At 40.1% G+C, this 27435-nt stretch overlaps 1 long non-coding RNA gene across 1 annotated transcript in view; it reads left to right on the forward strand.

The window, feature by feature from the left end:
• Positions 1-27435, forward strand: part of LOC129202751 (uncharacterized) — a 139495-nt gene that overhangs the window by 59031 nt on the left and 53029 nt on the right. Inside the window, exon 4 of the long non-coding RNA XR_008575824.1 lies at positions 477-652. This is a non-coding gene — a long non-coding RNA (uncharacterized LOC129202751). The remainder of the gene's footprint in view (positions 1-476; positions 653-27435) is intronic.

A 27435-nucleotide genomic window follows, 5' to 3' on the forward strand; every position in this document is an offset into this window, starting at 1 on the left:
TCACAACTCAAATCAGTTGGGAGCTCCTTGACCATATTGGCATGGTGGGAGAGACCTATTAAAAACTGGGACTATCTCAAGAGCTCTGAAACGGATGGTGGCCCCACCTTAATGAACCTTCCCCATTGTCAACCACTCCCTCATGGCTGAGGGTCTACGGCACATGTATTTGACAGATGTTTAAACTATACAGAAGCCCCGAAGTTTGAAATGTAAAATATCTTTAAATATGTTTTAAAGCCAGAAATTGGGTGTGGAAGCTAAAATTCCTTACTGGTTTTCATTCTGCCTTATTCTCTGGGATTTCTTTTTTTAAGAACTGCCTGTAGCTTAAATTTCAGGGCACGATGTTTAGTCAACCCAAAATATTTTGCCACCGCTCCATTTCTGAGCTCTTGTGGCTGAACTCAGAGTCTCTGTGTTTAGCTTGTCCTTTTTTTTGTAGTTTAATATGTTTTCTTTTCTTCCTGATATAGTTAAGGCATCTCTGTGCTGAGCCGTCACATCCGAAAGAGGCTGACAGCATATGAAGGCAGAGAAGTATCCTTTGATGAGAAAATGCAAATTCCAAACAAAACATTTGCAGAACCACTAATCACCATTTCCGTACAATTGAGCAATGATATGGTATTTATTATAGAATGACTCAAAGGTAAGACCGACTACTTATAAGAAATGAAACATATAACCTCATATACACCCCTTCACCCCCTCCCAATTTATTTCTGCACCAGGGTCTATTTTACCTCAATTAGTGTCAGAACTCCCTCTGCACTTGGTGGAACCGAGGTTTGATCTTTTCGGTGTAAGGACTGCCTTGTTAGTAGTTTGAGGAGTTGTATAGTAGAACAGGAAACTAATTTGGTACATATTGTCAAAAGGAGTTTCTAAATTTGGAAGAAGGTGTGGCGTTTGTTCTGAACCTGATGTTCAGAGATGCTGGGTAACCCCAGCTGCCGTTAGTCTTCATGGTAGTGAATTCCGCACTTTGGAATGAGGGAACTGGCTTGTCACACCGGGCAATGCAGAAGTAGCGGTAGACAAAGTCTCAAACAATTTGGAAAGTATTGCTCTTATTTTAAGTTTTATTTATTTGACTTTGTTGTAATAATTCTGGCTACTTCATCAACTACTGTTTACAATGACATTGGATTAAGAAAAATGCATATATATCTACAAGCCTTTTTGTTTGGTATTTTTATATGCTTCCCTTATGTAGTTCAACTTTTACCATGCCACCTACAGGGAAAAATAATTTAATTTAGCAGAAGCTGTTTTCATTCTGAGCAAACCTTGATTTAAGGCTATGGGGGTTGTAATTACATTTAATTATAATGAGTTTGGGTTTTGAAAAAAAACTTGTTAGTCAGGTTTGGGTTTAAAAAAGCCACATCAGTTCATGGTGGGCCTAAAGACTGGTATTCTGCTGCATTAGATCCTGTTTTATTTCGACCAGTAAAGCTTGGCTAGGAAAATGAATTAAATCCAAGATTCAGAATTTGGCATTTTTCTGTATCTAGTAGAATCTGGGACATCCAGATATTCAGCACTGAATGCCTTAGATACACTTCCTTTTCTGATTTGGATTCCTGGACACTGAGGAAAATAACAAAGCAAAATACCTTCTTACTCCTCTGCATTACAAAAACTGTACAAGGCAGCCAAGATGGAGAAAGCCAAAGGTCCTATTTGTTAGTGGAAGACAAAGTGAAATGGGGGACTCACCCCTTCTGTATAGGGTATATTTGGAGTGATAGGAGAAGAAGAATTTAGACATACTGATTCTAGTAACTGCATGTGTCTTCTCTCCATTGTCAGCAGAAGGTTGCATTGTATGTTCAAAATACCTGAGCCAGTAGTTATGCTCCATTTACCAAGTCAGAGACTGAGTCATTCAAGTTAATAAAATTTAAGGTGTGATCAATCTCATTGTAATGTAGATCAACTAAAATAGGTCAGATGAATCATCTCAAAATGCTTTTCTTCTTTCACTTTAAAAAAAAAGCCTAAATTAACTAGCTCAGATATAGACATCTACACTCGAGGTGATTAAAATCAGGTGAGATGAAGCCCACCCGTAATATTTACAGCTTGGAACTAGCTGATCCCAGGTGGGTAAAATAGGCTGCAGTATGTTCGGTCTGGTTCAGTCTTAGTCTTTCCGGGACATGTGGCTAGATCCTGGTCTGTACTGAAAAGCTAATTGCTATCTTTAGAAGTTTAAGGTTTTGGGATAAATTTCTGTCTAAGTGCATGCCCACAGGTAAGCAGTGTGTTTGTAGTTGGGCTTACATGTTGGCGTAACTTACATGTTAGTTTTACAGTGTAAGAAAGTAACTCAGAAAGGGCTAGTGTCATACTGGATGGGTGGTGGAAGGGGTACCCACTAACTGTCACTTCTGTAAAAGAAATGCTGCATCTGTTACCATGTCAATTATATGAGGAGCTCTTTCTGTAGGTCAGGTGGCTCTACATTATTAATCCCAGAGTGCATGTATCTGAAAAAAGCCAAATACTGAGAACATTAACAAAGTTTAGGTGTACACATTTTATTAGGAACAGAAAAGGTTGTAGGAGTCTCTGAGTGTGCTGAAAGGATTATTTTCCTAGGCTTTGTGTTATGCTGGTTCATTCCTTTTTGATTTTGAATAATCTTTTTATTTCTTCCATTGAATTCCAGACCAATTCTTTAACTTAAATCTGTTATCTCAGGGGAAAGAGCTGAAACTTCTACAATTTTCTAGCTTCTTCCTATTTATAACTTTAATTTGAGGATTTGCCAATAATTGTGTTTGATTTTTTTGATCAAAACCCTTTTTTCAGTCACTTTCTGCAGTTTTCTGAGCTTATTATTGTTGCCTTGATGATGTATTATGTAAGGAATTCGATGTGTGATTCTTGATTTCATCAATAGTAAGTCTCCATTGAGTTAGACTTATTAAATTCGGTCTGGCTAGTATTTGTCTTTAACAGGAGATTAAATGTATACGGTCTCTGAGGTTATGAATGTTCTTTTCATTTGCTTCCAAAGTTGCTACTAAGTTACTTCAGTATTTTCAGTGAGCTACTGCTTTCAAGGATCCGCAGGGCAGGTGGATCTTGCTTCTTAGCATTGCTGTCGTCAAGCCGTTTTTCTGTGTTTCTTCTTGCCTCCACAGCAGCGATCCATTCAGCCTTCCTGCCGTCAAGCACTGTGCTGTTCCAGTAGCGCCTCATTCAGTTCTCTGGTTCTTCCTGCTAATCTTCTGGTCTGTAGGTGGGGGAGAGGAATTATAAAATTATTTATTTTGGTATTTATAAATCTTAGTACTCTCCTACTTTACTTTGGGGTATAACTGAAGCAGGCAATGTCTTTTAAATGAGGATGAAGTTAAAAGCAAAGTTCCGTGACCTAACTGGGTTATCCATAGTTTGAAGTTGTCTAAGAGGAACCAGGTTTTTTAAATTCTTTCAGTGATGGAAAGAGTCATTTTATGACAGATACTAATATACTTCAAAGGTAGAGGGAACAGGTGAAAGTCAAGCCAGTGCTTGTGCTAAAAATTGAAAGTCACCCTATCAGTGCTCTTTACTTTCAGAGTAAAACTGACAAGTCTCCTGAAATATCTAGTTCAAACGTGTTGTTTGCCATTGACTAGCAGGCATTTGTTTCCAAAGCTGGTAGAGGCAGTTTTCATTCTTCGTGCTTCTCAGTGATTGATTTGTTTCTTTCTGTTTTGCTTTCAGAGAACTTAATTGCACTATGTATTTTCAAAAACAAGCACATCAAATGTCACAATATTAGCATAATCATAAAAATGTCAAGCATTCAGTGCATTTGCGATATGTCAGAACTTACTACAGAACATATTTTTTCATACAATTAATGTGGGTCTCTGGAACATGCCTTTGAATGGGCAGCTCTTAAAAAGGCGACAAGTGGTTGCTGCAAATTATTCCCATTAGGGAAAAGAGTAGTTTGCCCGTAAAGCAGAATAATGTTGGTCCTTAAAAGCAGTAGATCCAAAAGGAATAGACGGATGTAACAGATCCTCTAAGAATACGAAAGGTTACTGATCTTGCTGTCTGGCTGACCCCATTGATCTCGACCTGCAAGAACCTGGAAGCCTGGATCACAAATTTCAGTGCCTGTCATAATCCGGATACTACCACTTGTGTCATGGGTAGTATTGTTTTTTAAATATAGGTAGTTGACTGATGCTGTATATTGAAGATGACTAGGAAAGTTAAAAACCAGCGGGTACATATTAGTAAATGTACTAGTTTTTCTATTGTATCTAAACTTGTATAGACTTTGTTGTACTGCTTATATTAACTGCAATAGCATTGTAATAAATAATAGTAATAATAAATAAATAGTAATAGTAATAATAATAATAAAAAATAGTAATTTCATGGAAGGATTTGGGACTGTGAATCTCAATGGTAAGGATGTAAGTGTGGGAAATGGGAGTTTCAGATACAGTCTGTAAAGCAACTCTGATAAATTTCTGTCCAGAGTCCCTTCATCTTTCTTGGCTGTTACAGAGGGAAATAGCCACAAAATTCAGTACAATTACAAACTTTAAAATTTGGACATAGGAACCCAATTAATTATCAGTGCAGTAATTTGCTTCCCAACATCCTCTTTTGGATTGCATCCGGAGCTCTTCACTTGATTTGTGAAAACTATCTTCATTAAGCTCATGACTGCAATGGGGTCATGGTTTAACCCGGCTGGCAGCTAAAACAATCACACAGCCGTTCACTCACTGCCCTCCCTCCCAGTGGGATGGGAGAGAGAGCTGAAAAGAGAAAAAAAAAAAGTAAAACTGTTGGGTTGAGATAAAGACAGTTTTAATAGGACAGAAAAGGATAATAATAATAATAATAATAGAATATACAAAACAAGTGATGCACAGCACAGTTGCTTACCAACCAAAGCTGACGCTCAGCTAGTTCCTGAGCTGCCCCATCTCCTGGCCTTCCTATCAGTTATATATGGAGCATGATGTCATATGGTATGGAATATCCCTTTGGCCAGTTTTGGTCAGCAATCCTGGCTGTGTCCCCTCCTCCCAGCTTCTTGGGTGCCCCCCGCCGCCTCATTGGCAGGCCAGTACGAGAAGCTGAAAAGCCCTTGACTGCTTGGCAACAACTGAAACCATCAGTGTGTTCTCAACATTATTCTCATCCTAAATCCAAACCACAGCACTATACCAGCTGCCAGGAAGAAAATTAACTCTATCCCTGCTGAAACCAGGACAATGAAGGTGGGTATTGAGCTGGAGGACACAAACATAGACAATGCATATATGCCAGAACCTCAGTTGGGATTATAAATTAAAATTAAAATAAAAATTCTAAGTGCATGCAGCTGTGTTTACATGCCAGTTGGCATGTTTTCTGTGCTGGTCTGCCATTAACCTGCTATCTTAAAAGATTCTTTGGTGTTGTTTTTTGCATGCATGGAAAGACACCTTAGCATAGACACAGTCTGCAGTGTTCTGGTATGACCACAGGAGAGGAAAGCAAGCATGGTGTGAGCAGGGGTGTCCTCATCCTTTCTGCTTCTGAACCTCCTACTATAGGTTTTGCTGAGGAGTACCCTGCAATATCACAGGACAGCTTTGTGTTACTGTCTTTGTTCGGATGGGAAGAAGTTTGCCTTTTGCATATTTGCACTTGTGGAAAATACAATGGAATATAAATAGGTCACAGAGCTGGCAAAATGTGCCAGACAGGTAACCTTCTCCCTCTCAATGTGTTTACGGAAAGTGATAGCCTTGTCAGCCCCTCCATTGATGCCAAGGACAGGGTCATTATAGGTAGCCTTTCGTTTTTCCTTCTCTTAGTTCTCTCCCTTTAAGGAATAGAAATGAAGTCTCCCTGCCTGGTTCGCTCTTCTGCTTTATGATACAGCCAAAACAGCGTCAGCCAGTGCCAGTGTGGTGGTAACACGGCACTGGTGGGTGCTCCCTGGATGTGAACTGGTTTACTTCAACCTAAGCTGCCAAAGGGCCCTCAGGTGGTAAATACTGCCCTGGGGAAGAAGTGACAGCGAATGGCTGGATCTGCATCCCGTGACTACGCTTCCGACCTGTTCTGTCCCAAGAGAGTATTTTTATGCTGCTTTTTCATTCTTTTTTCTACAGCTACCCGTCTGAGCCTCACAGCGTGTTTGGTGTTCTGTGACAGAGGTCACGTGCAGCCGCTTGGCCTTTCCACGAGCAGAAAGGAGGTAACGGTGGCTTCAGCCCGAGAGCTGAACCTGGGTGCAAGGACAGATGTGCACACGCACACACAACCCACTGCAGTGAGTGAAGAGGACAGTTTTGCTCGTTCCTTCTGCTTCACCTCTCCTTACATTCTTCTCTGGCCTAGGAAACTTGAGTTCCTCTCCTGTAGTTTTGGAACACCTCTACCCTCTCGTAGTCTGCTGGGTATCACTTTGTATTCCCTGAAGTGATGATGGGATTATCAGAGATATCAAAGGAAATGGCTTTGGCAGCAGTAAGCAGCGATAATAAAACAGTTGCAAGTACATCCAGGCCCTAAGGATGGATTCAAATATACATTTGGTATTTCAGAAAACATTCCACATAACTGTGTTGTGGAAATATCCTCCTTCAGAATCCTAAGCACTGAACTGTTTGCAATTGCCTGTGTATCTACTTTTCTGATCATTAAATTCTGCTCTGTGGTTAGAGACCACAGAGTCATTTTCAACAAGTACGAACAGGTCCTGCCCTTACCTCGGGGATGTGAGGAGCTAGCAGCAGGGAAGCCGTGCTTTGCTGCGGAGCCGTAAGACCAGTGGAAATAATCAGGATTCAGGTACTGAAAAGCATAAGCAGGAAATAATTTGTATGCATGTGAAAAAAACATAGGCAGCTTTCTAAATTATTTGCATTTGTCTTTTTAAATCCATCTGTAATGATCAAAATGATGGCAGATTTTTGCAAAGTCTCTCTTTAAAATGGGTTTTGAAGACAGTTTCCAGGTAATGTGCATTTTCCATTCAGCAACTCATCTGATGCCATGCAAGGTTCCTGCCCTGCTCCTGCTAAAGGCAATGTAAGATTTGACATTGATGTCATGAAGACAGTAGCAAAGTACATCAGTCGTTGCATACAGTCAGACCACAGTATGAGGGATCCATCCCAGTCACATGGACCCGTGTACAGCTGCAGGAGCACGGAGGGGTTTTAGGAGAACAATCTCTGCACTGCCAGGAGTGTCTTTTGGCCTGATGTGGAGATGCTGCATGGGAAGCGCTGCCTCCACAGCCGGCAGGAAGGGGCTCGAGGTGTCCAGGCGTGTAACCGGGGGACAGCCGCTGCTCCTCTGCTCTGCAGGCTGAGGCAGCGCAGCTCATGAGTTGCTCTTTCTTATTCTTTCTCTCCTGTGAACGAGAGTTGCAAAGGGCGTGTGTCTTGTTGCACTGCCAACAAGACAGTCACGTTCTCTGGCTGAATTTGTGGAGTTGCACTTTACAATCTAAATATCCCCAGTCTGCTCCTTGATCTGTTAGGTGAAATGGAGGTTTTTCACACCTGTATCTGCAGAAGATTCATGCTGCCTTCTTGTTTCTTCCCTGCAGGAGACCATTGGATTTTATTCCTTAGCACACACTGTCTACCCTCAGAAAGCACAAATGTCTTTGCATTAGGGCCTCATATGAAGTCAGTCACTTTTGCATGTCAAGAATAAAGAAGAAATGTATAAATAAAATGAGAAGCATGGTAAGATGTCAAGAAAAGGAAAGGAAAAGAGTGTGAGCCAGAACGTTACATCTCTTTGTGGGTGACTTCACTGAAATACACATTAAGGGAGAGGCTTTTTCACTATTACTCCTCAGAATCAAAAGATAAAAAATTGCTTTGCTGGAGGCCACTTCTTCCTGTCTGCATTCATATACAGATGATTTGTTTCAGTGCACAGGGACACATCCTGCAGTGTTGAAGTCAATGGGAATTTTGCTGGTGAACATAGGAAAAAGCATTTTACCTCTATCTCTGATAATTGATGTCACCAAGACTTTGGAGGGCTTTTACTGCTCTTACAAAAAATCTCATCTTGTGTTTTATTCCTGGTGCCTAATACCTCCATCATGAGTGGCATTTCACGGTGCCTGTTACCCAGGGTGCTGTCCCTTGTGAATTCAGAGAGAAGGTACACACTGGAAAGGCATACGAAACCATTACTTACAGGGAAATAAGTAATTAAGACAGCTGAATAGAGGAGGACAGATCAAAACTAATGATTTAACAAAGTAGGTGTCTGAGAACAAGAAATAGGATCTGGGGAGGGGAGGTTTCGGGTGAGCTCCTGGTGCAGAGCAGTCATGGTTATACTGGATCCTCGACTTGTTGCACTCTCAGCTGCTCCTTCCTCGCTGGAGTCTTTCCAGGGCAGATGGTGCAGCTGAGGCTGCATGGCCTGAGGCAGAGTATTGCAGCAGCATGCTGGTAGCTGGCTGGGCGAAAATTATTTCTCTCTTCTTTTTTTTTTCCTTTTCTTTTTTTTTCCTTTCTCTGTCCATGTAGTGTAAGCAAAGGTCTAACCCTGGACTTACTGTTTTCCTGTGGTTGAATCCATAGAGGATTTGGACTGTAATAATGGCAACAGATTATATCTTCGCTTGTCTTTGGATGGTCTGACAGCAGGTCGGTGTTAGCAGTGGTTCTCAGATCAGTAAGGATTACCTGTCCGTCGTATTTTCTTTTTTTCCCCTTTATGCCCCTCCCAAAAATGAATTATCCAGACAGCCAGCCTGAACAGAGAAATCCCGAGAAAAGCTTCTTTTTTTTTTTTAAAAACAAACAAACAAAAAAAACCCCCAGTCAAGATTTCTTGCATTAGTTAACTTGCTGGGGCCTGTGCAAACCTGGCTTCTTGTTGATCCCGTGGAGTACTGTCAAGACCATGCACGGCCACAGTTTTCTAGTGGTGTTAGCATTTTTTTTCCCAACATCTGACTCCAAGCAGGCTGATTCTCTTTTTTGGGGAGGCCGGTATTCCCCCTAGTAATATTTGTGTGCACCACCAGTTAATGGATCATTCTGAAGACCACCACCAGCTGCAGCTCTCATTCAATAGGCAGTGGTTGCAAATTCCTGAAGTGGAGAAAAGCATTATGGGAATTTTATCCAGGAGCTGGATTTTTCTCTATATTTAATGCTTTTCATAGTTCTGTTATATTTACATGTCACTCTGCGGCCGTCACATCTTCTCTTAAACTTGTTTTTTTTTAGGTCTTCAGTAGAGGGTCTAATTTTAGATATGTAATTATGCCTTTTTTCTCTTAAGAACCTACTAAATAGAAAATAAATTTATCCAGGATATTCTTCTAATTTGGATTCCACCTCTTTTCTGCAGAGTAAATTTAGGAGTGTTAATGTCACTGAATTCGAGCCCTAGCAAAGCTGAGCCCCAAACTGAGAAATATGCAGTCTTTCTCAAGACGTGTTGAGACATCCCCCTGCAGCTGTGATGGGCTATCAGCACAACATCTCCACCCTTTCACCAGAGGCAACCTCTCAGAGGCAACTTTGTCTTCAGACTTCAGTTGTATATCATCTGTTCTCAACGAGTGTCAAAAGACTCAGGAGCTTTCTGCCTGTCTGCAGGGAGCATTGATCCACTCACCGCAACTATGAACTAGATGTGAAGTCTTTCCTTCCCTGGCACTCCCTCTCTCTCTCTCTCCCTTAAAAAAAAAAAAAAAAAAAAGCTGTCAGTATTTCAGAAAGTGTGAGCAGCAGATCTTTGTGTACTTTAATCCATAAATAAACATTTCTTCTTTTGAACTTCATTAAAATTGGATGTGTTTTCACTGTAAAACACTCCAGCATCCCTATCATTTAGACAGATACGGTGATGAATATTGCAATTAATTTTTGTCTGTAGGAATACTCATGGTCTAGAAATACTCAATTTATGCCAAAAAAAGTAAATAAAAGTCAGACAACAAGATATGTTGCTTACAACAGCAATTTTAGAGCGAGATATTGAGCTCTGCTCCTGCTGTTTTAACAAGCTGGGCCAAATGCTTCTTTGTTGCTATGACCTAGCTTGCAGGGAAGTTGTGGAGAGGTGCGTTTGGCTTGCCTCCTGCGTGATTATATCAGACTTTCGATGGTAATACTTGTTGATGTATCACATTCAAATCTCCAGCTTTTCCTTTTATGCCTTTGACCTGAAGAAAGGAATTCCTGCTTTTAAATGCTCATCAATCAGTGCTGCATAGTTAAGCTGATAAAAAAAGCTAAGGCTAAGCCAGTGTTAATTTAGCCAACTGTAACATTACTGACAATATTTGTCAGCAAATGATTTTAATTAGACCAGCATAATGAGATCAGTAGATTAAGACTGAGCAAATGACTAAAACTAAAGAGGGATTCTGATGACAAACAAGCTCCGATGAGAGTAAGGATGAATTTTTTGCCACCGGTGTTTGAGTGGCATGTGGGAACGGAGAGACAGTCCTAATCACATAAGAAATCACTTAAAAATAATACCAGTGTGCTGGAATGCTGTGCTGGTGTCGGGAAGGCTTGCAGAGTGTAAGTGCTGTGCAAACTTCCTGCGTAGCCTTGCGTGTCAGTGACAGCCTCTCTCCGCACCGGCGGGGCTTATTTGTGTACTTGCCTTATGTGCCGTGCATGAAACCAGGACTGGGAAGGGTTGTGAAAGGGGAAAGTGAAGAGGCAGCAGGTACGTGTGCTGGGAGCGGTGGGGCGGTAGGAGGGCAGGTGGAATAGGACCTATTGATGTTTGTGGCTGTAATTAAGAACAGATAGGAAAACAAATGGGAGGAGGAGGCGGGGAAAATGGCGGGGGTTTTTTTAAGAAAGAAGCAAGAATGCAGAGGCCAAAAGAAAAAGATAGTTTGGTGTCTGACGATGGAAATGTTTGGGCTGAATAACTCGCTGCTGTATTTGTCTCTCCCTACATAGCTTCTTTGTTCTGATTTCTGGTGAAGTATTCTGGCCCCTCTTTTATTTCCCCCTGCCTGCCCATGGGCTTCCTGAGACCTCCTGGCAGAGGGAGGTTTGCACAGCCTTCAGTGTTGATTCTGAGAAGTGTGAAGGAAATGGAACCATGCTGGATGATGTGACTCACCTTGGAGAAGTCAGTGTTTTCCGGTTGAGTGAAAGTGGAAAGTTTCAGCCTTGCTAGTCCAGATGGTTTAATGGACATAATTGCAGTAGAGAAACCCTTGTCTGCACATCTTGCTCAGCCCTGAATATGAGAGTCACAAGTTGCATACCAACATAAATGATTAATGATTTATGATAAAAAAAAAAAGATGGTGAGCAAAATACTAGGTTAATTGACTATGGAGTCCTAAATTCCCCAAAATGTAGCATTACAGCCAAATATGGCTGAAATATCAGCTGTCATATGATGAATATTTTAAAGAAGATTCTATTATACACCTAGGGGTTCATTCGCTTCAGTAATGAGGACAGTTACCTCTAGGGAAAGGAAGCTATATTATGCTTGCCACTTAACCAGGGGCTGGTTTGACAGGCATCAGCTCAGAATATATGTGTATATATAGGGAATCACAGCAGCTTGTCTCTAGCTTACTGAGCAGGAAATGTGCTCTACAATATTTTGGGTTTCTATCTATGGATTTGTGCATGGCACTGAGTGGGATTCAGACTATTTTTATTCCTGAGTCTGATTGTTGAGGTGGAATCCATCACCTACTAAATATTAAATCAGCAGTTTTTTTAAAGAGCAACACTGTCTCTGCTGACTTGAACATCCTTATGTGGCCCAGAGGAAAAGAGAAACAAAGACAAGATGAGAAAACTATCGTCTTTTGCATTCTTCTTAATATTAATGATTTCTCTAAAGTTTTCAAACTGTTGAAGGCAAAAAGTAAGATAGAACTTTCACATGGGTAAGAAATGACCCAGGTGAAAAAAAAAAGCATACATTATAAAAACAGCAGTGAAACTTCTGGAGTTGAATTTTTAGTTAGAAGAGATGAAGAAAATGCATCAACAGATTATTTTTTTAAACCAGTTTTGTTTAATTGTTTCCAAACAAACATGACTGGGAATTATTAGGAATGTGTCAATTCAAAATTATTTGAAGACTGTCATACAAATGCAATTTATTTCATATTTTACACTGAGTATCGCTTCTGAAGCCCAATGTTTGCAAATTCTGAAGTTTTGAGATATCTGCCCAACTTACATGGTATTGTCCATCTTGCCAGACTGACTGGAATTGGATATAGTTACTTCCTGGGTTTTTTTGGGGTTTTTTTTTTTTTTTTTGGAAGTTAATGGTTGCACTTCATAGGCAATACCCAAAGGCAGCAATCTGTGGGGTTTCCAGATGAGTGTTTCTAACATACCTGTAGTTTCCTATCTGAATACTCATCATGCACCATTGCACAAATAAAAGCCCATCTCTGTCACCCTTAAAGAGGCTGCACAAAAATCACTTTTATGATAATAAGCAGGTAGGTGAAATAACAAAGACGTTACAAATGATGGCACATATTTTGTTTTTACATTCTGCAAAATAGTGACATCATCGCTTCAGTTCCAGAAATCAAAATGAATAATTGTTATGACAATCTTCTAAAGGCAGTGAAGATTCTTAAAAAGTTTCTGGTTGCAGACTAGGATGGAAGCTCACTTCTTATGTCACATTTTTAAGACCTCAGATGGCATACCAAAATGTCCTGGATGCCCTGACATTTTAACGGCACAGCCCATCCTATTGTAGAAGAATTCCAGTCCTTTGATTAATTTCAAATAATTCTCTTTGTTTAGCCAGATGAATTAGCTAAGTTTCGGAATATAAGTCATTTGTTCTGATGCTCTTTGTTAGATAAACTGACCCCTCAATGCAATAAAAGGATGAAATGAAAGTACTCATTAAGTTGATGCCTTTGCATAATTCACATGCATTTTTTTAAGATCATGTTACATATTCATCAGTTTGTCTTAGTCACAGAGTTGCCGCCATGAATGCTGTGTAAATATGTGGATATCTGAGCTGCTTTGTAGGGGCGAGGGGAGGTAAGGAAAAAGGAAAAAAATCAAATATGAGAAAGGGGAGGGAGTAAGTGAGACTAGGAGTTAGGAGGCCGTCTGAGCTATATAGTTACCAGTCTATACATCTGAATCTTTAGAGGTTGTAGGGTTTCCTTTCCCCATATAACTCTTGGTGTGTACTGGGAGTTTTGATCAATTTTTGATGTTATTAAAAACCCAATAGTTATTATTTTTCACTTTGAGATAAGAGTTAAATAATCTTCAATTGACCAGGGACCATGAAGTTCTTTGTCATCCTATCTGTTCATTCATTACTTATGTTGTTTTCAATTGTACATGAAAAAGGGAATATTTAAATAAAACCATGCCTTCTGTTTTGACGAAAAGTTGTCTTTCTGGAGCTTGTTTTAGATTTGTGCCCTGCTTGATGTGATGTCCTGTTATGTTAGGAATGCAAGACTACAACATAAAGCTTTATCGAGATTTGGGAAGTTTGGGAAAGTGAAATGAGGTGGGTTTTTTTTTTCACTTTCAATAAGGCATGGGCTTATTTCTTCAGATTGTGATCAAAATGGATAAATAATTCCAGCATTACATAGCTGAGAAGTTTTGTTTCATGGTGGCAAGAATGAATTGGCAGAAAGGGTGTTTGGAGTGATAGGCAAATGTCTGCACAAAGCAAGTAATTTCATCACACAGATCTGTAAAAATTATGCAGCATGGTGCTTCATTTTAAACAAAGGCTAAATCCACTGGAGCTGAACGTCAGCATTAACACTGAAAATCCCAGCTCAAAGAACTCTTCCCTTAATTTTTTTTTTTTCCAATTTCCTATTCTGCCTGATTTCTTAGCCCTTTGGCAGATTTGGTTTACTATAAAGAAGTAAGGGACTAATTTTACTTGGCATACAGCAGTCAGACACAAGTTCTACAACTTCCAGAAGGTCTGAAGGTCATCTGCTGTCTCTAGATAGGGTTCAGAAATGTCACAGCTGCCTGCAGTGGCTGAGATGGAAATGTGGAACTTCTACCAGGGGACTCGTCCCAGCCCTGCTGTTGGTCATGCCATTCCAGGAGCTCTTGTATGTGTACTTTATGTGGGCATACCTAGGCATGCTACCTCACCTTGAGTGAGTGGTTTTGACTTACAGTGCAATGGGTAAGAATGGGTGACCATTAATAATCTTATCTAATCTCTAAGAGATCCTGTGAAAGGAAGCAAGCAGGCGGTTCGAACATGCTGCTTGAAGTCATAATGAAGAATTCTTGAAGCCATGGGAGATTTGGGGAAGTGAGCTGTTGACATGGCAGTCTGCACTTGACAAAGCTCTGGAGGTCAAAAGAAAGGTGATTGGGCATAAACATAAGTTTTTCTCCCCCAAAGGCCTCAGCATGAACCTTGCACTGCCAGGGTCTTGTTTAGGAGCTGTATGACTGACATGCTCTCCGCCTGAAATTTGTAGAAATTTGTAGAAGGTTTATTTAATTGCCACATGTGCCTATCCCTCGTTTTGCTCTGAAATGTCTGCTCATTTTTCTTTCCAACTCACTGTTATAACCAGTGATTTTAGCCAGGAGCAGCTAAAATGACAGAAATCTATAAAAGGGGTTCATGGTTGGAAGTAGAGCATTACATGCTGAGTGTTGCCTGCCAGCATTTTACTTGGATTTTAAGTGAAGGAGGAGGAAAGTAAGAGTCCTCATCTTTGTTTTTAATTAATGCAGACACCATTTTCATTCTGAAGTGTCACACACTGGAAATCAAAGGAGCCTTGTATAAATAATAAGAAAAAAAAGGTTCTCCTGATTAGTAATGGAAAATATTTTCAAACAAGGTTTACAGAATCACGGTAGGGCTGGCACTTCCTCAAGGTGAAAGTCTCTTAAAATCATAACATAAATTATTGATTTGTCCAAGTCTCTTCTCCATAGGAGATTTACAATCTCATTTTCATAGTTGTCTTAAGGAGGGAGGGGAAAGAGATTCTTATCTAGGTCAGAATGAAAGCATCTTATTTTTACAAAATAATAATAAACCCCTATTTTAGCTAAAGTGAGTCACTATGCTATGAAATTATGGGGCTTACTGCTCTGACATTTGTGTAATGTCAGGAATAACTCCATTTAAGCAAATAGATTTACAGCTGTGCAAGTGTAATCAGAGCCACGTTATATCACATCTTAGATACAAAGAAAGATTTTTGTGAACAGTTAGCAAGAGACGTAAGGAAGACGTCTGACTACCTCTGAATATTTGTTCTGATAAAAATTGGCTTCACCAAACCAGAACTCTACAAACAAAGAGCAAAACATGGAAAGAATGAGGATTGTGGCAAATTAGAAGGGAGTAAGATACAAATCTATCCCTTTTTTTGTACAGCAGTACATGGGTCTAGCAGATGAATAGCAGGGAAATTAAATGAAAGGATAAGTAAGGTCGTGTGGCATATCAGAGAAGGTTGAGAGTTCTTGGAGAACTGCTATAAGTGGCAGCACTTCTCCAGATCTATGAAGAAGCGATCCGGTTGCTGAGGAACAAAACAAAGTGAAAACCAGGATGAAATTAGTCACCCCAGGCAGGAGAAGCAGGTACCATCGTACACGGCAGGAGACAGAAGGTGATGAGCAGAAACGTACTGAACAAGCAGGAGGGGGTGTTTGTGCAATGTTGTCCCACCTTCTGTGGTGAGAAGAAGCAACAGACTTCAGATGTTTTCCATCTCATTATACACACGAGATGGAAATAAGCATGATGGAGAAGATTAAAATTTGTTATTAAAACCAAGGAAGAACCGGTTAAGCAATGCCCCCCCCCCAAGGTTTAGTGTTGTAGGTCAAACAAAAAGAAGTCTCCAAATGATGGACAATTCGAAGCTAGTGATCTTAGGTGTTTGCTGGTCAGGGTATTAAAAGAGAAAAACATGGCAAAAAATTTAGTTGTCATCTACTGTGGTAAAAACAAAAAAAACCCCAAAGCACTCTCCCTAATGAGTGCTTTTTAATAAAGGAAAATACATTGTGTTATCCTTGCAGACTGTAGTGTGAGAAATGTGCTGGAAATATCATAATATAAAAGTAAAATGTCTGGATTTAAAAAAAAAAAAATTAAATTGTCATTTCTGAGCTGAAACTATATTGTACCCACCACAGAGAAATCTTATATTAGACCTTACTCTAAAACTTAAAGAGGGAATGATGACATCTCATAATCAGTGGTTTCTTTAAGTTGATGCGATTGAGACAGCTGCATTTATTTTATGAGAAAAGTATAAAATTTTACTGTTGTACTTACATATCTATGCTAAATAAGTAGAACCATATATACTGTGACATGCACATATGTATATTCATCATGTGTAAAAAGGGCCAGTAATCAGCTAATGAAGAAGAGAACTGAGGGATTTAAGAAAGCTCTGAGAGCCCCCAAAAGCCATGTCTGCAGCTTAGAAAGAAGATTGTCTCTTAAAACCAACCAAACAAAAACCCCACATAGTGTAGAGAACAGCATGAAAGTAGCTATACAGCTTTAGAAAGAGTAATATTTACTAAAGCAGCTGATATTAATGAATACAAAGTAGATATTTAAACTTATAGAAAATTGAAGATGAAGCAAAAATCAGAAAAAGAAAAATCAGTGGCTGGTACATTTAAGGACGGCAAGAAAGTTTTTTCACTTATATAACAAAAAGAATCCTAAAAAAAAAGTTGGTCTGTTACTAGATGAGATGGTACAGTTATCAATGACAAAAAAGTAGCACAGGAGAGAAAAAATATATTTGTCCATATTGGTGAAAAGCAGGTTAACGAATCCATATCATCTCACAATTAAAAATACTTTCAGTCTCCCTAGTAGTGTGGGAGATGTTGAGGGAGAGTAATTACTGAGTTTGGGTTTTACGAACTCATGATATATATCTGAGATTTTAAAAAGATGAGGCTGAGGATGTTTTTCAATCATTAACAGTGATGTGTTTTAGTCTACTGGGAAAGTTTCAAAGGACTGCAAGATTTAAAGTATTTTAAAATTATATTTAAGTACCATTTCTCAGTGTTTAGAAAACTAGGTTGGTTAATTCCTGAATTCAATAGCAGATGAATTTGTTAGAGGGCATCAACACTATTTGCAGTTAACAAATAAACAGGGGAAATCATGCAATTAATGTAGAGAACATGGATTGGCAGCCTGGAAATCCTCTCAAAGTCATTTTTGTTTTTAATAGGATTACAATTTTGATTGATAGATTTCTGAAATGAGTGTTGCTTAGTACCCGCTGACATTTTGATGAAGAAAGGAGAAAGGTACAAAATTGTTATGCTTGAATACTATGTTTTAAATTATAACTGTGTCCTGGTTTCAGCCGAGAGAGTTAATTTTATTCAGAGCAGCTAGTATGAGGCTATGTTTTGTATCCCTGTAAGTGAGAAATCCTTACCAGGCAAAGATGCTTGTATCGGGCTCCTGCAGGGATTAATTCCTGTCCCATTCTGTTTAAGTTTTTTCAGATATTCTGAAAGAAAAAAATAAATTACCATGAATAAAGTTTGCAGATAGCTCAAAGACTGGGAAAATGCCAAGTAAGGAACAGAAACAATACACACAGATCTCAAAATGTTGGAAAAAGGGAACTTTATCTTGGAAGAAAGAATAGAAGCCAAAGATACTAGAGGAGAGGTTGTCCCAGAAACAGTCACTCTGATGACAACTAAGGGAGATTCTGGATGATGATAAGCTGGATATTAACTCCTAGGATAATTCCTTGGCAAACAGGACTAACGTGGTCTTCCTGTAAGCAGGAGAATAGACGCTATATCGGGCATTTGTATTTTCATTTTGAGAATATTATATTCAGTTGTATTCACAGTTCAGTGAGGCTAATGACAAACTGAGGAAGTTTTAGGGAAAAAGAAACAAGAATACCCAAATGCTGAAAGAACTGGAAACCTTACTTTGTAACCCAAGGGGAACAATCTGGAGATCCTGTCTCTAGATATTCTGCTCAGTTTTGGGACCGCTCCTGTGTTGATTATTCCATCTCTGTTTCAGAGGTTTTTTGGTGTGTGGCTAATGCACCACACCTTACATTACTGCATTAGAAAATTAAAAAAAAAGGAGGGATAAAGGAAAAAAATTTCTACACCTTGTGCTTCAGATTTGGCTCAAAAGAAAAAAACAGCTTTCAGGTAACTAATAAAAAAGGCTCTTTTGTCAGTAAAATAAGCAGATTTGTTTCAGGCATACAGAAAATGAATCCAACAGATGAGGAAGGAGGAATTGTTTTACCAGATAATTTTTTCTCACCATGGCTAATCATTGCCCTTCTCCAAATACTGATGTTATGTATCCTCTGTGGAAGAGAAATAGTCGTCGTCTTGTTTGTAAGGATTCGTACATACCAAGTGGCAGTTTGTCGTACAGCAAGTAGTTCAAACTAGGGATCCCCCTGGGCTGGTGGGTTTGTCTGGTGTGGAGCTCTTTCCTTTTCTTCTCATTCCAAGTACACCTCTAGGGCTCTTGTATGGCTTGATTCTGGTCTTGTTTATGTTGGTGTAAATCAGGAGTAACTCAGCTCCTACCAGTGCGGTTCAGGTAAATGAGGTCAGGCTCCAGCACATGGTATTCAACCACTCTAAGTCTGTTAAAGGACCTAGAAATGGGTGTTCACTAGCTAAGATTTGCATAGTTCCTCTGTTTTGTAGTTTTCCTATACATCACTTCATCATTCTTCCATTTGCTACTCCTAATAACTGTTTCTTACTTAAACTAAACCACCTTTCATTTAAGAGTCTGAGAAGCTTTTTACGAACTTCAATTAACTAAGTTTCATACCGTTCTTGTAACAGTGAGAATCAGTTTATTGGTATGATTGTACAACTGATGCATCCCATCAAATATAGCTCCCAGACCAAAAGAAAAAAACCACAAACCCAAACTAAAAAGCATGTTAAGACAAGATTAAGTATGCAGTATTAATTTAAAATGCCTTCAGAATTCAAAGCAAGATGCCTTACCTGGTTTACAGGAAACTTTTGAGAGAAAAGAAAAACAACCAACCAACCAAATATATTTCCTTGATATGGAACATACAGAAGAAATTTCAGATAGAAAGCAGACTTTGTGGACAGATTGGGATGAGGTTCAAAACTCAGTCTGTTTAGTTACAGTCCAGTTGTGGAGTTCCTGCATTTTACAGTTCTCCCTGAGGGATTTTCTAAGATATTTAGGAATCTATCAGGAAATCACAGGGCTTAGCTTCCCAGTCAGTGTCGTGAAGCTGTGTTTAAAGCATACAGTTCAGTTGCAAAGTGTATAATACCTCTGAATCTCCTGCTTTCTCCTCTGCCACCTTTCCTCCTGACAAGCAGCGACTCTTAGCATGCTATGTACTCTGTACACAATTTGTGGGCTGCTGTGAGGGGTTCATTCTTTATGGAAATACCTGTGTCTTCCATGAAACAGTTTCCACTTTTGGGCACAGACTCTCTTGCTTGCAGCTTGGGAGTCCCTAGGCGTAAGGTATAGTGCAGGTAAATCTGTCTAGGGATTCTGGCCCAAGGAAGCAAATGAGGTCATGACATGACCACAAGATAGTGCCCAAGTGCATTGAAATGAAAATAACTCAATTTTCAGATACAAAAATTGAGCTTTCAGACAAGTAGTTCTTAATGAAATCTTTTTTTTTTTTTTCTGATGGGAAACAGATACAGTTTATCAATATATATTTTTTTTTGCTGTTAACTAAATTTTATGTTGCAAAAGTTAAAAGGGAAACGTTTTCAGGAATCCCTAACTGCAAGTCAATATATACCATTAATATGTTCTCTACTGCAGCAATAAGGAGACCTTGGGACCAAGCTCTTAATTATTCATTCTTGTGAGCTCAGCTGGTGGTCCTTGGACCTTATTAAATGCTCCTCGTCTTGTTTTTGCACTCTTATTCCCTTGAGCTATAGCTTAACTGTGTAACTTCTCTCACTACTTGTTGATTCTTAATAAAATCTGTTGAACGTTAAGGTTCGAGTTTGGCTCATCCCTAAGATTAAGTCTTTTCAGCTTTCAGCACAGTCAGTCATGTCACACTTAGCTTGATTTGCTTTGCTTAAGGCTTTCTGAACAATAGGTTTGCGCGGTGCTGTTGCTAACCCCAGTTCTAGCCGTGTGATGACCTTTTTCCAGCCCTGATTATTTATGTGTATCCTGCAGTTCACTGGGGAAGTGTGTGTTGGCTTCCAAACAAAGATTGCTGTCTATTATATATAACCTAAAAATACAACTGTGAACATGTGTAGGAGTTCGGAGCATGGTTTTTTTCCTGGAGTTTATTAACATCCTGTTGTATTTATTTCAAAACCTACAAGATGGGTGTTTTTAGAGGTTTATTGTTCAAAAGTTGCTGTAATTATAACAGCTGACAGATAGGTGCAAATTACAACTGATTACATTCATGGACTGTATAAAGCAGTTTAAATTATTGCATTTGTATATTGCTGTCTTCACTGGAAACCTGGAGTTGAAATGGGAAATGCCTGAGCTTTGGAGTAGCTACCTACATATAGTGCAGAGTGGTAGAAAACAACGAGTAAAGGTATGGGTGTTGAAAATGTCCTGCTGCCCAAAATTAATTAGAATGAAGTGTCCTAAACCTATTTGTTCATTCAAAACAAAACCAAAACCAAAACCCCAACAAAAAAATCTGTTTGACTACTAAATACACCTTTGTGCTCCGTCTCTTTGCTTTCATTTGTTTAGCCAGGTTTCCTAAGAAGATGAGGCTTTTGTACTCACCCTGTATGTGTGTGCACGCCACATGCACTTATATCTGGGTGTGCTCCTACAGTGGTGCCTGAAGAGGTAGCTCATCTCATCTGAGTTTGGCCAGAGAGTAAAATTGTCAAAACAAAATATTTTTCTAGAAGTTTTGTGAAACTAAGTGGGTAGGGAGAAGACAGGAACAGACTGTAGTTGTGCCTTGACACATCGCAAGATAACCTCACTTCTCATGGAACACCAAGAAAATCAAAAGAGAGAAAAGTTCTGAATGTCTCCATTGTGCAGAAAGCTTCAGCTGCAACTCATGCCTACCCCAAGAGACAATGTCAGTCACATCTGTGGTGCTCTGATCCACCGAGCTGCTTTAATGTGGGCACTCGCAGAACTGCTTGATTTATCTTTTGGCTAATAAGAGGCAATTCCACAAATTTGGTGTTGAGCAATCAGCTATAGTTTCTTTCTTTTTCCTTAAAAACCATAACAAAATCCTCAAAGACAGTAATGTTTGATTGTGTGTTAGAGGAACATACAATATGGGGAATATGAGAAAACCCTCATGTCAGCGTCTGTCCTGCTGCAACTTGCAGAAGGGAGCGCTTTCTCCATCCCTCTGCAAGGCAACGCACACCACTGCTGTTTGGTGCTGCCATGCACCAGAGGACGGACTGCAGGGTGTCAGACTCAAGGAAAGGATGGCTTGTTTGGAAATACAAATATATCTCCCTACTTTTACTCCTTCGTGGATTCTTGCCTGGTCCTGTGAATTCCTGCAGAGTTTGCACTCACCTAACCCCAGATATTCAGAGTGCTGTTATGAAGTTCCTGTTACCATAAGCTATAAATTTTATTCACTACACCCATTCCCATGGGTATCCAAGCACCTGGTCTGACACAACATCCAAACAGACAAAGCAAAACGATGCAGAAAGTGGTAGCAGGAATGATAGGAATGACATGTGAATCCATTAAAACGGCACGAGTCTTCTCCCAGGCTGGCCGTGCTGAGGAGGGAGTGGATGAAGTAGTAGCAGACTGGAAAAGTGAACTGAGATTAGAGTCTAATGCCAGTTGCACAGGAAGGATGGAGAGAGGTGAGGGGGAGTTCAGAGGGCAGTCAGGCAATGTGAAGGAAAGAACAGCTTCCAGCTGTAGAAAATTGCAGGGAGGAGACCAAAAGGAAGCAATTCTCACAGACAGTAAACACTTATGCTATTATAGTAACTCAAATTAATAAATATTTATCATATAAAGCTGTCCAAAGGACTTGGACCTCACTGGGTTGCACTGTGAGTAAATGTGAAGACTGTCTCATTGTGGCTTCCCACAGAGATCAGTGAGTTTATTGAACAAAGCTTGTGACAGCAGGGCAGGATATATGAATGCACGTCTCCTGGGCCTGCTGTCCTGGCTCTCTTCTCCTCTGTGCATAAGAGAGTCTTCTGGGCTCTGCACAAACTCCAACGACGTTCAGTGCTTTTCAGATACTGCAGCAGAGAGTGCATGTATGGAAGTGCACTAGCCCAGCCACTAGTGCACTCCACAAGTGTTGCTGCATGCTGCTGCTGCACCCAGTCTCCTGGAGGCAACCAGCTCTTGTGCTTTCATTTGACATGACAGAGGGACCATAGTCCATCTCTATCCTTCTGAGATGGCTGTGCCCATAAGAATAAGTTTCGGTCAAAGAGACAAGTTGGAAAAAGCCTCCAGAGGTCATCTAGTCCAACTCAAAGTGAGAGTAACTTCAGATTTAAATGAAGTTACTCAGGACCTTGTCCAGTCATGTTTTGAAAATCTCCCAAGACAGAGATTCCACCATGCCCCTGACAACCTATTTCTGCCAACCCACTTGCTAGAGTGTGTCATGCTAATCCTTTGGGGAAGCCCTATAACCAGCTAGAAGAAAAGAGGGCTGAAATTGAAAATATTTTAGCCAAAGGTTTCCTCTATCATTGTGGAAAAATTCTTGGAGAGTTGATTATGGATTAGATTAACAGTATCTCATCAAAATTAATATAATAGTTTAGAATAACAATAACAATAATCTTAGAATAAAAAGTCTCCTTAAAAAATATCTTAGGAAAAGATGTGTATTCTTAGTGATTGGGTGAATAGGAACCTTTTACATGTGTGTATTTCTGACTTTTCAATCTATAGAATGCTTCAAAATAATGAAAGATCAGTATACATTTAACAAGAAATTTCCTAGACTTTATCATAAGCAGTAACTTCCTTATGTGTATATATTTTTTTCTAAATGAAGGAAAATCAGCAAAGCACAGAGGTTTTTTTTTTCATTGCTCTTGCCCTTGACCCCTGAAATCTCAAATTGCCAAAAACCTGTTGCCTTTCTGCAGCCCCCGGGGTGCAGAGGGTATCATACAGTTCATACTCTCAAAGTCAGCAAAATTCACTTCATTTAAAATTCAGCACAGTGTTTTACCTGTTGGGTAAAAGGAGTAGTCAAATACAGTGGCCAGTGTGTAATTTAGTTCCTGCCTGTGCAAAATGAATGTTTCATGGCTACGACAGAGGCTGAGGGCTTGGAGGGCCCTTGTCCAAGTGCAGCACAGGAGAGGGAAGTGTATCCTGGTTCTGTCCACAGTGAAATATACCTCAGACTTCCATTTCCAGCATTTGTCTCTCCTGTGCATGTGGAAATAAATGAGATAAGACTGATACTTATTTATGGAGATGTAATGCCCTCTGTTTGTGTAGCTGCAAGAACGCTCAGTTTATCAAAAACAAGAGACGTACTAGATTCTCTTAAAAAAAATTGCACTGGCAACAACTAAGTTCTTGGTTGACATTTTTATATAAATAAGAGAAACACATGAATTTCAGCAGCCACATAACAGAGAAATTTTGAACATAAAAGTTCTGCAAAGGCTCAAGGAAAATCAACTTACAGGACCAGCTAAGGGTTTGAGGAATGGGCTGTAGGAATGCAGTGCAGAAACGATTAGCAGTAACAGCCTGGGTTATCAATCGATGTTTTACACCACAGCTGACATGGTCTTATGGTCTTGTAAACTTTCTCACACAAATAGCTTTGCTAATCTGAAGATTTCCACTACCTTCCCAGAAAATGTGGGAGAATGAAGACTACATGTGCTAGGATTTGCAGTTAGCAGCAAGTAAAGCAGACCCATAAATTTTATGTTGATCCAAGTTCTGTTTTCAAATATACTTTGCAGGCTGATGAAGCAAATGACATTCTCATCTTGTTACTGTTCATTAACCCAAAGATGTGAAATCATTCTGCATATCTGGTCTCTCTTCTCTCACCAGACATCCCCTCCATTCCTGTGTAAATAGTGCGAGTTCATCCATCACTAAGTAATCAGAAGACTGTCAGGATCTACTGGCTGTAAAATTTGTGAGTTCTTATAATTTCTTTTGAAATACGGAAAGACACATTTGAGAAACTGCTCAAAAGTGAAACAGAAAGAGATGTATTTCACAGAATAATTAGTTCTTGTTTTGCATTAGATTTTCCATTAATTTTTTCTTAATGATGTGGACTGTTTCTCTTCTGTGCTGTGGTTCACATTTGGCCTGCTTTCAGTGAAGCTTATAAACGGGTGATTGCTGTAAATGAAATCTGGAAAATATATACAAATACATACAGGAAGAAAAAATAATCTTGATGCTATTAATCTCATGAAAATTAATTTAACAGAAGTGGGCCTTAAGTCATTGAGATTTCAAATGTGGGGGATTTATTTAATCTAGTTTCCAAGGCGAGTTTTGATAGCTTTAAATAATAAACATTTTGTTTAAGAGAAATCTCAAGAAAGCCCTCTGTTCATTTGAACGTATGTTAACATTCCTGTGCTTGAGACCTCCCTGAACTCTCTTATTCTGTGACTTGTATGCTGTTGACTTTGCCTTTTTTGCTGGTAATGTCAGGCTTACTTGTCCAATCTCAGCTGTGTGACTGGGGCACTCATCATTATCCATTGTTTGAATAAGGTCTTGTTGTGTGCTCTGACTGATTGATTGCTTATTCTCAATAAACAAAGACTTGCACTCAAGGTCTTTGAAACATTTCTTGCTCAACTAGTCAACTTATATGCACCGAAGGCCCTCTCCTATATTCTTTTATTCAAATAGGTAACTTTTTTTCTCAGACAGAATCACTATCTTAGAAAGAGAGAGAATTCAGGAGGAATGTATTGGGTTTGTGTGGCAAGGTTTTGGTAGCAAGGGGCTACAGGGGTGGTTTCTGTGAGAAGCTGCTAGAAGCTTCCCCTGTGTCTGATAGAGCCAATGCCAGCCGGCTCCAAGATGGACCCACCCTGGCCAAGGCCAAGCCCATCAGCCACAATGGTAGCACCTCTGGGATAACATGGTTAAGAAGGGGAAAAAACCACCCAGAGGAATTGTAGCCAGAGAGAGGAGTGAGAAGATGTGAGAGGAACAACTCTGCAGACACCAAGGTTGGTACAGAAGGAGGACGAGGAGGTGGTCCCAGTGATGGAGCAGAGATTCCCCTGCAGCCTGCGGAGAAGACCATGGTGAGGCAGGCTGTCCCCCTGCAGCCTATGGAGGTCCATGGTGGAGCAGATATCCACGTGCAGCCTGTGGAGAACCCATGCCAGAGCAGGTGGATGCACCTGAAGGAGGATGTGGCCCTGTGGAAAGCCCACACTGGAGCGGGCTCCTGGCAGGAGCTGTGACCCCATGGAGAGAGGAGCCCAGGCTGGAGCAGGTTTGCTGGCAGGACTTGTGACCCCGTGGGAGACCCACGCTGGAGCAGTCTGCTCCTGAAGGTCTGCACCCCATGGAAGGGACCCACGCTGGAGCAGTTGGTGAAGAGCTGCAGCCAATGGGAAGGACTCACGTTGGAGCAGTTGGTGGAGGACTGTCTCCCATGGGAGGGACCCCAGGCTGGAGCAGGGGCAGAGTGTGAGGAGTCCTCCCCCTGAGGAGGAAGGAGCGGCAGAGACAAGGTGTGATGAACTGACCACAACCCCCATTCCCCGTCCCCCTGTGCTGCTGGAGGGGAGGAGGGAGAGAAATCAGGAGTGAAGTTGAGCCCGGGAAGAAGGGAGGGGTGGGGGGAAGGTTTTAAATTTTAGTTTTTATTTCACGTTATCCTACTCTGATTTGTTTGGTAATGAATTACATTAATTTTTCTAAGTCAAGTCTGTTTTGCCCGTGACAGTAACTGGTGAGTGATCTCTCCCTGCCCCTATCTCGACCCAGGAGCCTTTCGTTATATTTTCCCTCCCCTGCCCAGCTGAGAAGGGCAGTGACAGAGTGGCTTTGGGGGCACCTGGCCTCCAGCGTGGATCAACACAACCCACCACAAGGAAGTATTCTTTTTCTAGTCCTACTTATCTTTCTGTTTAAGCTATAGTGTTTTTCTCAGTGCTTCTTTAATCTGAAGCCACAGCACAAGATATTATATTAATGAAGTCCATTTATTCTGCAATAGGATAAAGTGAAATCCCAGTGATGCTGGAAGAGGAGGAGCACTGAAACCCATTGTCTCCCTGTGAAAAGAGAGGGAGCCCAGAGTTATGTTGTGAATATCAGTAAGGGGTGATGCTCAGCTCAGAGCTTCATTTGGCAACAGTATCAGCTGTGCATATAAACCCTTTGCAGGTGATTTTAGTTAATAGCCCTTTGCATATTTTTCCTCCTTCACTGACACAACTGATTATCATAAGCAGTTTTTAAAATATCCTAATACTGCAGTGTCATAATGACAGTTCAGTCTCCCCTGCTGTCATTAAAAAAGTCCTATGGCATTAAACTTTTTCCAGTCAGCCTTACCATTTACTATCTTGAATATGTGAAAGGCAATAGCTGAGTAAAGCTTTCAATGTGCACTCCAATGGAAAGATGTAATCCGGTGGTGCAAATCTGCTATCATTTTACTGCAAGGGGGAAAGAGGAATCTCTTGCAGGTTGCTGACATTTTGCGAAGTGGTAATGACTCCACTGTGCTGTGCAGACACAAAACAACACAGCTGTCTCTGTCTTCTCCTGTGTGCACCATTCATTTCTATCTACTCCTATGCAAGAAAGAAAATTCTCATACAAAGGCAAGGTCAGCAAAATTCCTCCAAATAAAATTCATGATGTCATTATAAATGGGAGCTTTTTATAGCTAGTATATACGCAGCTGACAAGTTTTATGGCAATTCTATAGTAAGAGTCAACCGTATTAAAAAAAGTATGTATCCTAACCTATTTGAATGAGGCTCTCTGCCCATCCCCTTTACTCTGTTAGGATTGGATTGGGCTAGCGAGGGAGGAAAAATATTTTATTGAATTTTTTTTTCCTTTCTTCTCTGTGGTCATGAGAAAAGTTTTATTATTTACAGAAATGTCAGGATCAATGCACACCTGTAATGCTATGTATATACATATATATACATGAAAATTTCCTCATACTCCTGCATTCATTTACTGCATAATGGTAAATAGGCAAAGTTTATTCTCACGCTTACAGTAGTTAAATCACTCATTCTTTTGAAATATGGCATTATCACTTAGTAATTTTGGGGGGTTCTGCATATCATTAATATTTGGAGGAAAATAAGTGTCTTGAAAAGTTAATTGAAACAACAGATCAGAGTCTTCTCCCACTTGCAAAGGTAGATCACATGTAGACGCAGTGAGATGCTAGACTTTCATCAGTTCAAAGTG

Source organism: Grus americana, chromosome 2, assembly GCF_028858705.1.
Source record: "Grus americana isolate bGruAme1 chromosome 2, bGruAme1.mat, whole genome shotgun sequence".
Classification (NCBI taxonomy): domain Eukaryota; kingdom Metazoa; phylum Chordata; class Aves; order Gruiformes; family Gruidae; genus Grus; species Grus americana.